At 45.3% G+C, this 9,229-nt stretch overlaps 1 pseudogene; it reads left to right on the forward strand.

Annotated features, from left to right (window-relative positions):
• The first annotated feature begins 4,841 nt into the window (after positions 1–4,841).
• On the forward strand, positions 4,842–4,959 carry LOC126177776 (5S ribosomal RNA; annotated as a pseudogene).
• The last annotated feature ends 4,270 nt before the right edge of the window (positions 4,960–9,229 follow it).

Below are 9,229 nucleotides of genomic sequence, written 5' to 3' on the forward strand. Positions count from 1 at the left end.
CATTTTGATTTCGTACTTTCAGTTTTCTGAGGGTCACTCACGCACCGACATAGTTACACACCGCCTCGTTACAGCCTACAACTCGAAGCCCTCGAGCGGCAGAGCTTCGCAACTTGCGTCAGCGAAGCGGGAAACTCGTACGATTAACATGCATGGTATAAAGTACTTCAAACGATATTGAGAACAACGAAAAGGAAATCGGAGGAATTACTTTTGAGCACGCCCTCGTTCTAGCACTAACGTGTGACACAATCTACATCTGCAACTACACCTATACTTTGCAAACTATTGTGAAGTGCATGGCCGAGGGTACGCCCCAATGAACCAGTTGTTAGGGTTTCTTCTTATTCCATTCACGTATGGAGCGCGGGAAGAATGACTGAATGCCTCCATGCGTGCTGTAATTAGGGTGACCAGACGACCGGATTAATCCGGACATGTCCTCCTTTTTAGCTCCTTGTCCGGGATCCGGGCGGATTTTTACAATCTCCGGCTTTTTCGCAAAGTTGAGCGTAATACAGTTAAATTCACAATTCACCCCGTTTATTGCCCTTTTCTTAATACTTTAACTATTGGCACAGCCTTCGTGATAAACACGCACGAAGGTGGTGTCGGTATGTGGCACCAGGATCGTTGATAATAGTGTTGATCAACCTATAAGCGAATGCAAATATCAATTATTTAAAATTTTCGTAAAAAATATTGTTCTGGGAATCACCACTGACCACCACTAACAATTAACTACTAGTTTTACCGCTAATTCCCGGCAGTCACGTGACTTGTCCAAAGCCGATGGGTGGTATCCTAATCTGCAGTTGACCCGTTTGATGTGTCCTCTTTTTTCTTCCTTTGTCCTCCTTTTTGAAGCAGTTTGTCCTCTTTTTTAAACAATTGCATCTGGTCACCCTAGCTGTAATTATTCTAATCTTCACGATGCCTGTGTGAGCGATACATAGGTGGTTCTTGTGTATGTGATGGGGGTTACGATTTGTGTAACAAATGCATGAACAACGTCTTCCTGACACGGTACACCCCGTTCACACATACTTTAGACTTAGTACATGTGTCTATAACAGTAAAATTGAGATACATATTTCACGTATGTTTAAATATCTCATAAAAATGTTTTCTCAGAGTTGTACGTAGTTCTGACAATCTGTCAGATATTATCTCATTATTGGTTTCGCAACAGTCAACAAACTAACTGACAATACTAAACAACAGTAACACTGTAATAGTGCCACAGTGCGTAAGGCGAGAGAAGAGCTCTGACAGGTCATGGGGCCATGGCGCGCGTGCTTCGCGCATCCAGGACGACCAATCAGATCGTGAGCTTTTGTTTACGTTACTGTGGCAACGCCCCAGTGTTGCCGTAGTCCTGGGCGACCGCTGCTGCCGCGCTGCTCGTCTGTGTCGAATACTGTCAACTGCGCTGCCAATAGTCAGAGTTCTTCTCTCTGTATAAAGACTGCTGTAGAGCCTACACAGTATTATTATTATTATTATTATTATTATTATTAGCAGTAGTAGTCGTACATCTACACCTACATGACTACTTTGCAATTCACATTTAAGTGCTTGGCAGAGGGTTCATCGAACCACAATCATACTATCTCTCTACCATTCCACTCCCGAACAGCGCGCGGGAAAAGCGAACACCTAAATCCTTCTGTTCGAGCTCTGATTTCTCTTATTTTATTTTGATAATCATTCCTACCTATGTAGGTTGGGCTCAACAAAATATTTTCGCATTCGGAAGAGAAAGTTGGTGGCTGAAATTTCGTAAATAGATCTCGCCGCAACGAAAATTGTCTTTGCTTTAATGACTTCCATCCCAACTCGCGTATCATATCTGCCACACTCTCTCCGCTATTACGTGATAATACAAAACGAGCTGTCCTTTATTGCACCCTTTCGATGTCCTCCGTCAATCCCACCTGGTAAGGATCCCACATCGCGCAGCAATATTCTAACAGAGGACGAACGAGTGTAGTGTAAGCTGTCTCTTTACTGGACTTGTTGCATCTTCTAAGTGTCCTGCCAATGAAACGCAACCTTTGGCTCGCCTTCCCCACAATATTATCTATGTGGTCTTTCCAAGTGAAGTTGTTCGTAATTTTTACACCCAGGTACTTAGTTGAATTGATACCCTTGAGAATTGTACTATTTATCGAGTAATCGAATTGCAACGGATTTCTTTTGGAACTCATGTGGATCACCTCACACTTTTCGGTATTTAGCGTCAACTGCCACCTGCCACACCATACAGCAATCTTTTCTAAATCGCTTTGCAACTGATACTGGTCTTCGGATGACCTTACTAGACGGTAAATTACAGCATCATCTGCGAACAACCTAAGAGAACTGCTCAGATCATTTATAAAGATCAGGAACAGCAGAGGTCTGAGGACGCTTCCCTGGGGAACACCTGATATCACTTCAGTTTTACTCGATGATTTGCCGTCCATTACTACGAACTGCGACCTTCCTGACAGGAAATCACGAATCCAGTCGCACAACTGAGACGATACCCCATAGACCCGCAGCTTCATTAGAAGTCGCTTGTGAGGAACAGTGTCAAAAGCTTTCCGGAAATCTAGAAATACGGAATCAACTTGAGATCCCCTGCCGATAGCGGCCATTACTTCGTGCGAATAAAGAGCTAGCTGCGTTGCACAAGAACGATGTTTTCTGTAACCATGCTGATTACGTATCAATAGATCGTTCCCTTCGAGGTGATTCATAATGTTTGAATACAGTATATGCTCCAAAACCCTACTGCAAACCGACGTCAATGATATAGGTCTGTAGTTCGGTGGATTACTCCTACTAGCCTTCTTAAACAGTGGTGCGACCTGCGCAATTTTCTAATCTGTAGGTACAGATCTATCGGTGAGCGAGCGGTTGTATACGAGTGCTAAAGCAGGGAGCTATTGTATCAGCGTAATCTGAAAGGAACCTAATCGGTATACTATCTGGACCTGAAGACTTGCCCGTATCAAGCGATTTGAGTTGCTTCGCAACCCTTAAGGTATCTACTCCTAAGAAACTCATGCTAGCAGCTGTTCGTGTTTCAAATTCTGGAATATTCCATTCGTCTTCCCTGGTGAAGGAATTTCGGAAAACTGCGTTCAATAACTCTGCTTTAGCGGCACAGTCGTCGGTAACAGTACCATCGGCACAGTGCAGCGAAGGTATTGACTGCGCTTGCCGCTTGTGTACTTTACATACTACCAGAATTTCTTCGGATTTTCTACCAAATTTCGAGACAATGTTTCGTTGTGGAACCTATTAAAGGCATCTCGCATTGAAGTCCGTGCCAAATTTCGCGCGTCTGTAAATATTAGCCAATCTCCGCGATTTCGCGTTCTTCTGAACTTCGCAACCTTTTTCCGTTGCCTCTGCAACAGCGTTCGGACCTGTTTTGTGTACCATTGGGGATCAGTTCCATCTCTTACCAATTTATGAGGTATGAATCTCTCAATTGCTGTTTCTACTATATCTTTGAATTTGAGCCACATCTCGTCTACATTTGCATAGTCAGTTCGGATGGAATGGAGATTGTCTCTTAGGAAGGCTTCTAGTGACACTTTATCCGCTTTTTTAAATAGAATTATTTTTCGTTTGTTTCCGGTGGATTTGGAAGAAACGGTATTGAGCCTAGCTATAACGACCTTGTGATCACTAATCCCTGTAGTAGTAGTAGTAGTAGTAGCAGGTCAGACACAAATAATTGGCATCCAGAAGTCTTCCAGTTTCTGCCATTTCAGAAGCAAGGAGTCCAGCGATCAACTGACTTACAGACCGTAGGTGTAATTTTTGCACAGATATTTTAATTTGATTAATTGGGAATGGGGTACAAGGTGTGGATGAAATAAATTTCAGTACAGAGGGAAGCAGTGTTGTGTTACAAGTGTCTACTCTCAGTGTGGATAGCTTACTTTCTTGAGAAGGAGTTATAGGTAGCAGTCATCATACAGTGAGAAATTACGCAATCATTACGTAAAAAAATAATTTTGTTAAAATGAACAGTTCCAACTGTCTCATTACCTCATTATTTACTGGTTTAGTAAGACATCTACAAAAACTAAACATGATTTATCTTTTGTCATTTTAAAAACAAAAGATTAATAATTAGTAGCGATGTCGAGGTAAAAGTATGGGGGAGGGGCTAGGGTGTACTTGCTAACATCTTATTACTCTTAGGCCTAATGTCTCAGGAAGGCTGGGAATCAACGGTGTAGAGTGTGCAGCGACTGTTAGTAAGCAGTGAATGAACAGTTTGGCACTAGTCTTTCACATTATTAAATAACTTCTTTAGAAAACAATATCATAAATTGCGGATAAACCGAACGAGATAGAACTGTTTTGAAAAAACAGGCCTTTTATTCGGAAGGCGGAGGTTACGATCTTCTGGGCATTTTAACTTTTAACTTCCACTGGAACGGATACACATTTTTTTAAAAATATGTATCAGCGACAGCTACTTGCGAAAAATGTAAATTTGTGCCGGACCGGGTCTCGAAGCTGGATTTCTCGCTTGTCATGAGCAGTCGTATTAACAAATCCTGCTATCCGAGCACTCACACATGCCTGTAGAAACCGCCAGATTTGTCGTAGTCACCATCCAAATGCTTTCACATTTGTGAAACCAAACATGATTATATCATTAATGACCACAGTGTCTGTGTTTTTACAGTTGCTGTATTTATTGCGATACAATGTTCTTCAGACATGCATGCATGTTTTAAGGACCTTGTATTTTAATAAATGCAGCAGCTGCATAAACATATACATTGTCGCCGTCAATGATGTAATTTACACTGCCTGAAAAAAAAGTGTGCAACGGCCTTGCCGCAGTGGCTACACTGGTTCCCGTGAGATCACCGAAGTTAAGCGCTGTCGGGCGTGGTCGGCACTTGGATGGGTGACCAACCAGGCCACCATGCGCTGTTGCCATTTTTCGGGGTGCACTCAGCCTCGTGATGCCAATTGAAGAGCTACTCGACCGGATAGTAGCGGCTACGGTCAAGAATCCCGTCATAACGACCGGGAGAGCGGCGTGTTGACCCCACGCCCCTCCTATCCGCATCCTTCTCGGAGGATGACACGACGGTCGCATGGTCCCGATGGGCCACTTGTGGCCTGTAGACGGAGTGTTTTTTTTTTAAAAAAAGTGGTGCACACAGAACGCGAGGAGGAAACGAAATAACGAAGTGAAACTTTGCAGCTAAGCGTGTATGTGATGTAATTTCAATCATTAAAAATAGTCAAATTTAGAAGGGGTAACATGATCCCACTCACCAGTACGAGTTTATACCCCTCTGGCGTCGATGTGTGCACTGATGCAGTTTTGAAGGGTGTCATGCAGCTGTTGTATCGTCTACTGAAGCAAGCTGTTGTAACTGGTCCTTGACATCATAGATACTCGCATCGGGAGGTATTTGATGTCCCTTGTGGTCCCACGTATGTTCTGTCACGTACAGATATTGGGACCTTAGCGGCTAAGGGAGTACCTCAACATAACGCTGACAGTTCACAGAAACTCTTTCCATGTGTGGATGCACATTGTAGTGTTGAAAAATTGCGCCATGATGCCGTAAAATGAGAGGTAACTCATGAGGACGCACAACGTCCATGCCGGCCGATGTGGTCGACCGGTTCTATGCGCTTCAGTCCGGAACCACGAGGCTGCTACGGTCACAGGTTCGAATCCTGCCTCGGACATGGATGTGTGTGATGTCCTTAGGTTAGTTAGGTTTAAGTAGTTCGAAGTCTAGGGGACTGATGACCTTAGATGTTAAGTCCCATAGTGCTTAGAGCCATTTGAACCAGAACGTCCATGACGACCACTGGGTCTCAGAGTTCCCTCAGTCATTACCAGTCTTGAACAGAAGTCATGCTGACTGGTTAGCCCCAACACCATGACTCCAGGAGTAACACTGATGTGCCTCTCCAAAACATTGGAAGAATGGGAACTGCCACCAGGTCGCGGACAAACTCGCCGACGGGTAGTGCGGAACTGCGAGAGATCGGTGAGCACTATGTGATGCCATTCATCAGAAATCCATCGGTCCCAAAAACAGCCGTTTCTTTTGTGGTGTTATGCATGAGATGGTAATCCCAGAATCCGGCTGCTGCTAGTACAGGCCTATTCAAAAAGAAGGAACAGATTTCAAACAGTTCAGTATTATATGCATTCAATGTGAGCACCATGTGTTACATGACAAATATCAAAACGGTGGCTCATTTCCTACGACTCACGAAGCAGCTGGTCTCTCATTATCGAATTCACAGTTTCAACAACATGATGTCGCAGTCTTTCAAGAGTGTCAGATATAAGGAGGAAGAAAACTCGGTCTTTTACGTAAGACCACAGATGAAAGTCGCAAGGTGTGACGATTGACTTGGCATTTTTCTTACTGGTAATTCATTGTCAGATGTTAAATAAGTGATAAGTTATTGAAAATATCTCTAAACACGTCCAGCGTTACCTGAGTGACACCATTCCAGGACATTCGATTGGGAGAGGAGGAGCAGAAGACGAAGTACATCGCCAGTGGTCTCCAAGGTCTCCAGACCTCACTCCTTGTGACTTTTATCTGTGGGGTTATGTAAAAGACTGCGTTCTTATCTGCCCTATACCTGTCACTCTTGTCACCATCACTGCCAAATGTAGATGTTGGCGTGTGGTGGAGTAATGTTGGAAGTGGATGGAAACAATCAGGATGCACCGTATTACAACTTGGCTGTGATCTTCAAGTGCTTTATTATTTCCTCTTTGTCTACATCACAGGGTCCCACAACGCCGAGGACGCCACTTCGCTGTCTGTAAAACAGCTAGGCACAGAAAGGCTACCTCAGCATACCATGCAACATACTGCGGAGTGCCAGCCGTGTATAGCCGTGGTGTTTTGACCTCAGCTGGATGCGCCAGCAGCCAACTCAGTGGCCTTCGCCTCGGGATGCCTCCAGCTTGTGTTGGGAGCCAACAAGACTGCCCGTGGTAGCGATCCGTCGAATGGCCCGCTGCTGGCTGGCTACGGACCCCGCATTAGCCTCAGAGCGTCGAACCAGCGACCCGCCACGGACTGGAATGCAGGCGCCCCATCTGCTGCTGCTTGTAGCCGGTGGTGTGGCACGCCCGCCAGCCAGGAGAGCTGCCACACTTGAATCCCCTTTGTTAGAAAACCGGCACCTCTTTATACGCGGCTCTGCACCTCTGTTTTCTAATGCGCCGCTCCTAGTCATGTACTCATAACACCTGGGCTGCGCCAGTGGTCCCCTTCTGCCTGTAACTCGCGCCATGCAAACCGCTGCATTTACTCTTTTCAGCTGTTCTACGGCCCTGTGGCCTCTATTCTACTTCGCAACCGCTGGTAGCGTAACTTACCGTCAACAGGCTCGCGCCTGGCTGTAACTTGTGCACTCAGAAACATTGCACTGAATCTAACTTTTTTCCTATCTCAAACGGTGGTGCCTCTACACTCTTGAAAGTCCGCAACATCGCATTGTTGAAGCTGTGAATTCGATAACAAGAGACCAGCTGCTTTTTGAGTGGCAGGAAACGAGCCACCGTTTTGATATTCGTCATGTAACACATGGTGCTCACATTAAATGTATGAAAATTGGAACTTTTCTCTTTCCAGGAACGTTGGAACTGTGTTTATATTTTTTGTAGTTTCTTTTTGAATAGCTCTGTATTAATACCAATGGTGTGGGATAACACAGTATGCTGTAGAGAGCACATTACTTGTTCTCTGGCGGCAGGCGTCTATGTGGAATGGTTACAATGCGCTTGCTGCACAATACGGCGACTCTTCACTATGGTGATCAAACGTGATTGACCAGAACCTTGAAGACGAGTACACCTGCCCTTCCGTATGCCACACAACTCTTGATACTGCACGATTCGACCAGCCGGCCAAACAGAGACACACAACGAGCCCTCACTGTCATGTGCTGACAACGCAGTCTGACACGAGTGCATGGCATTTCCATGTACTTCATAGTGATCACCCAGCAGCTGAAGGTGTTCACGCTACCAGTCCTGGTAACAAACTAAACACGAACGATGGTACACCCAGAAAACATGGTCTGATATCGATGTTGCTTCATGAACGTACATATCATCGGCGGATATGAAAATGATTATAGTTGCAATTCTCTGTGACAGGTAGAACGGCCACCAGACTGCATTAGTATCGTTCGTGTTTAGTTTGTTACCAGGACTGGTAGCGTGAACACCTTCAGCTGCTGGGTGATCACTATGAAGTACATGGAAATGCCATGCACTCGTGTCAGACTGCGTTGTCAGCACATGACAGTGAGGGCTCGTTGTGTGTCTCTGTTTGGCCGGCTGGTCGAATCGTGCAGTATCAAGAGTTGTGGGGCATACGGAAGGGCAGGTGTACTCGTCTTCAAGGTTCTGGTCAATCACGTTTGATCACCATAGTGAAGAGTCGCCGTATGGTGCAGCAAGCGCATTGTAACCATTCCACATAGACGCCTGCCGCCAGAGAACAAGTAATGTGCTCTCTACAGCATACTGTGTTATCCCACACCATTGGTATTAATACAGAGCTATTCAAAAAGAAACTACAAAAAATATAAACACAGTTCCAACGTTCCTGGAAAGAGAAAAGTTCCAATTTTCATACATTTAATGTATTTTTTTTTGTCAGTCATGTCCATTGATCGGCCAGAACATTATGACCACCTACCTAATAGCTGGTATATCCACCTTGGGACGGATAACAGCGGCGGCACATTGTGGCACGCAAGATGTGAGGCCTTGTTAGGCCGCTGGAGGGATTTGGCACCTCATCTGCAGACAAAACTCATCTAATTCCCGTAAACTCCGGGGAGGGGGCGATAAACTCCGACGCCACGTTGAATCACATCGGAAATGTGATCAATAGGATTTAGATCTGGCCAGTTGGGGTGCCAGCGCATCAATTGTAACTAGCCACTGTGTTCCTCCAACCACCCCATCAACTCCTGGGCTTGTGACAGGGCGCATTGCCTTGTTGAAAAATGCCACTACCGTCGGGAAACATGTTCGTCATGAAGGAGTGTACGCGGTCTGCAGCCAGAGGACAAATCTCCTTGGCCGTCATGGTGCCTAGCACGAGCTCCACTGGACCCATGCATGGCCACGTGAATGTTTCTGGGAGTATAATGGAGCCGCCGCCTGCTTTTCTCCGTCCCGCAGTACAGGTGTCAAGGA

Source organism: Schistocerca cancellata, chromosome 3 (genome assembly GCF_023864275.1).
Source record: "Schistocerca cancellata isolate TAMUIC-IGC-003103 chromosome 3, iqSchCanc2.1, whole genome shotgun sequence".
In the NCBI taxonomy this organism is placed as follows: Eukaryota; Metazoa; Arthropoda; class Insecta; order Orthoptera; family Acrididae; genus Schistocerca; species Schistocerca cancellata.